Genomic DNA, 4,854 nt, shown 5'->3' with positions numbered 1-4,854 from the left:
GTTGCCATGGCAACGGCTGTGCTTAAATGACAAAGAGAGTCGGAGCGTAAAAAGGTTTAAGTGGTTTAGAGTTGATCACCTGTTCGGGTTGTTTTACCTTTGCTGTGGCTCATCACAGCCGCTGTAATTTCTGAACGTTCAATAAACGACAAACTTGGACTAATGACCTCGTTCTTTGAGAGTATTACGTCATTTACAACAAACATCAAACACGGTAAATATGTTTCATTAAGTATTTAACAAACAAATGGCTTCTACTGCGATAATTATGTGAAATTAAATTAATTGTCTAATATAAAAAATAGTTTGGTGCTGTCGGGCTCAGAGTCTGAGAGATTTTTCCTTTATTAAACTTTTTTTGTTGTTGTTCTAGTTCTCTGCCTGGTGGTAGCAACTTCCTCCTCAGCATTTCTCCTGAGGTCTTCTAATGAGCCACCATTTGATCCAGGTGTGTTGAAGTAGAGAGAAAACTAACACATGCAGGATGCCAACCCTCCAGGACTGACCCTGGACAACATTGGTCTAAGACAAACCCATGAGATCAGGCTGAGGCTTGGAGAACACTGGCCCTACTTCACTGCTGCCAAAAATATCAGCATGCAATGATTAAACCTTCAGATATTGAGGAATTAAAAGGTGCTAAACTCATGAAATAAGAAACGGTACACAAAACTCCATTCTCTCCGGCTCACAGACAACCAGGAAGACATTTAATGCACATCTGCAGATTCACACATTACATTTTCATCATCTCATTTTCACCGTCTCAGAATCCAAAATGTCTTGTCTCTTACTTCTGACATCAAGTTTTTATACAGTTCCAGCTCTACTGTTGTGTATTGGGAATCTTTGACCAATGGCATTACCAGACCTCGCTTGCGTAGCTCTTCTGGCTCCGTCTTACACTGGATGTGTGTTGGAAGTTCTGAGAATTAGGGGTTGACCTCGTGGAAGTTAAATCTGCTCCATCAGAAGAACTATTAGTCAAGTTGTTGGTTCCTTATCTGTCCAAACAAAGATTCTTTCCCAGTCCTGGCCGACTTTCTCACACGCAAGCAGGAAAGGACGTTTGCCAGAGGTTTCTTGCACAACAACTTAACCTTTCCCTCTTTAGTGATTGCTTATTCCACATCTCTCCAATCTGAATTCCTTTCTGACTTCTAGGTCAGTTTGACCCAGTACATTTGACACAGTACATTTCTTTTCAGTCAAAACATATCTTAATGTGAATCAACCAACAACATGACTTTTAACTATTAATATAATTATATTCCTCTACACAGACAAAACTAAATACATCTGCATCCAATGTGTTGTTTGTAACCTGGGTGCTTTGCGCATCTTCATATAAGATAGCCTTGATTCTTATATGTCTGAAACTGTTAATTATGTTATACAACAGAATGGCTGAAGTGACATATTCAATGTTGTTAGTTTTATAAAATGAAAAATCTCCATAATAAAATCATACTGCTTGAGAAGGAGCCAAAATAAGACTAAAATGAGATCAAGTGGTTGAATTAGACGGACTGAATTAAGGGATCAGATAATAGTGAACATTAGATTAGATTGAGAGTCGATAACAATGTTATATATTTATGCATTCTGTTAGCTAATGTAAAAATATATGCATATTATAATTTACAACATTTCATTAGTTGAATAGATGTAAGTGCACACTTGGACAAATCCCCCCCCCAAAAAAAAGAATTTACAAAATAATTTTCCCCACCTTATTTTTATGCCCTAAGAAAATCAAAAACATTTTTGAAAAAAATACTGACTTACAGGAACATAATTCATGCATGAAAGGGTGAAAGATGTTTTCATTTCAGCCTGAAGGAAATCTGATCCTAAAATGACTGACGATCCTTAACAGGAACATAGAAACATTTGGTAAGTTGGTGTTTATTTCACATTTTCTGTAAGGATCAAGCCAGTTTTCATAAAAATATCTTTTAGTTTTAAGAATGAAAGAAATGTTTTTTTGGTGGTGTGTTGATGATTATCAAGAGATTTAAATGAGTATTTTCCATCTCTAATCCAGTAATTTTTAGATTCAGTTCCATCTTCCAAAAAGACCAAAATAAATTATGAAATAAAGTCTAAAACATAATGAATCTTCATGTTTTCCAGGTAAAAGATGGCGCAGCAGCAGGAAGTGGATTTCGGTAAGTGATCAGAAGCAGAAATGAAGAATCTTAAAGAAACAAACTGACCAATCACAGCCTGTTTTGCTGCCATGTAATGAAGCTCAGCCTCAGTGTCTTTATTGTTTTCATGCTTCCTGTTCAGTGAAGCTCTGGTGGAAACATTGTGAATTTCTGTGAAACCTGAAGGTAAAAACTGAACTCAGATGGAAACTAAAAGGAACCGAAGTGAAGAACAGGCCAGCAGCTCTGATACTTCAGGAATATTTACTATATACATTAATTCATTTATCCAGTAATCACATCATTCATTACTAATTTATTATCTCAGATTTGCTGTGTCTTTTATTCTCTGTCACTTGGTGACAGAGATAATAAAGCATAGAGATGGAGATGAAGAAAGAAAAGTGATAAAAATGTTAATCGTTCAATATTTTCATCACAATATTCACCAATAATATCATAATTTCCTGTTTTCCTAAAATAGTGCAGCTCCATATTTAGAAGGTGTTTCTTTTATTGTTCTTCCTGCAGTGAGGAAAGAAAGTGATGAACCAGAAGCTTCATTTGGTCTCATGTAGACAGAATCAGTGGTCGTCACTCAGATATGAGGCAGAAACACAACAGCAGGTTTAGACCTGAGGATCAACAGACTCTGAATCTCTGGATGGAGCAACATGAATAGTTGATCTTCATCACGTTTTTCTCTCAGATGTCAGTTTAAATTAATTATGTTTCTGATTTCTGCCTGCAGAGGAAAAACTTTTAGATGTTCGCTCTGAGTTTGTGAAGAGAGTTTCTGAGGAAATCCTGAAGCGGCTCCTTGATGACCTTCTATCAGATCGGGTCTTCACGCTTTCGGAGAAAGAAGGTATACTTCAGAAGAACCAAACCAGAGAAGACAAGGCCCGCGACACCATAGATGCTGTGAGGAAGAAAGGACGGACAGGAAGCCTGCAGATTGATGATCAGACATCTTCACCACAGAGATCCCACTCTGTCCAACCAGCTGAGTTTGTCCTCTTTGTCTCCTGCTAAAGGTGAGACACACAGTTCATTAAAGCTTTTTTTACAGCCTCTACTGTCATTGATTAAACTCTGACCCCTCTGAACTAGAACTAACTTAAAGTTCAGTTCACAGATAAAAACTGAACAAATTCAGTTTTTTATCACAGCCTCAGAATAAACTGCTTCATGCTGATCAAACATTTCCTGTTCAGATCTCGCCCTAAAAAACTGGTTTCTGATTTTTGGTGCCACCTTGTGGCATTTAGCATGTTCCTCAGAAAGGGGATCCTTTATCTATATACTGTATCAGGAGTCATGGACAGTAAGAGATTTCGGGCCAGAGGACTCAGCAAAAAAAAAAGAAAATCATACTGAAGACCCTGAATTATAATATTTTACCTGCGTTAGAGAAAACCATGGCTTTAATGACCAAAATTAACAAATGAACTAGAATAAATGTTTACTAATGTTCAGTCTACCTGAACTTTAACCTTATGGAAGCAACATGAGAGTCTGAGTCAGAATGAAGACAGACTAGAACAAAGTTACCTGAACTCAGACCTGATGAGGTGGAAAAACTGTTAATGTTCACTGAAGTGATTTAGACCATAGAAACTCTTTGTGTTGACTTTAAAGACATCAGGGTCACAAAGACTCTGTCTGGTTCAACTCCCAGCTGAAATGCTCACAGTGTCTCCAAGCAGCATCGATTAGTCAGGGCAGACATCTCAAATTTTCTCCCTCCTCGCAGACTGAAGTTGGAATAATTTTCTATTTTTAGATAAGACAATTATTTTTATTAATTCATTGATTTTTCTTATTCATGAAAGTTAATATGCAAAATAAATTGTAATCCCTATATTTAGCTGAAGTGTCTCCTCTTGTGTCTTTGTCTCTTTTTCAGATTTTCATATTCAGTGTCAACATGACCATAAACAGTCTGTGAAGACGATGTTCCAAAGTTTCTGTGAAGGTGTCGCTGAACATGGAAATCAAACCTTTCTGAACCAGATCTACACTGAGCTCCACATCACAGAGGGGTTAACTAGAGAGGTCAACCAGGAACATGAGGTCAGACGGATTGAAACAGCATCCAGGAAACCAGGAACAACAATAAAACTAGAAGACATCTTTAAAGCTCCACCTGGAAGTGATCAACCAATCAGAACAGTGATGACCATGGGAGTGGCTGGCATTGGGAAAACACTGTTAACACAGAAGTTCACTCTGGACTGGGCTGAAGGCAGAACCAACCAGAACATCCAGTTCATATTTCCATTCACTTTCAGAGAACTGAATAACTTGAAAAAGAAAAAGTTCAGCTTGGTGGAACTGATTCATAATTTTTTTACTAAAACCAAAGGAATCAGCAGCTTTGAAGCGTTTCAGGTTCTGTTCATCTTTGACGGTCTGGATGAGAGTCGACTTAGTCTGGATTTCCAAAAGACTAAAATGTTTACTGACCCTTCAAAGTCCAGCTCAGTGGATGTTCTGCTGACAAACCTCATCAGGGGGAAACTGCTTCCCTCTGCTCTCCTCTGGATAACCACACGACCTGCAGCAGCCAATCAGATCCCTGCTGAGTGCGTTGGCATGGTAACAGAGGTCAGAGGGTTCACTGACCCCCAGAAGGAGGAGTACTTCAGGAAGAGATTCAGAGATGAGGAGCAGGTCAGTAGGGTTCTCTCCCACATGA

Source organism: Poecilia latipinna, unplaced genomic scaffold (genome assembly GCF_001443285.1).
Source record: "Poecilia latipinna isolate Pla-1442-1.1 unplaced genomic scaffold, P_latipinna-1.0 Scaffold1482, whole genome shotgun sequence".
Lineage (NCBI taxonomy): Eukaryota > Metazoa > Chordata > Actinopteri > Cyprinodontiformes > Poeciliidae > Poecilia > Poecilia latipinna.
Note: the sequence above shows the minus strand (reverse complement) of the source record.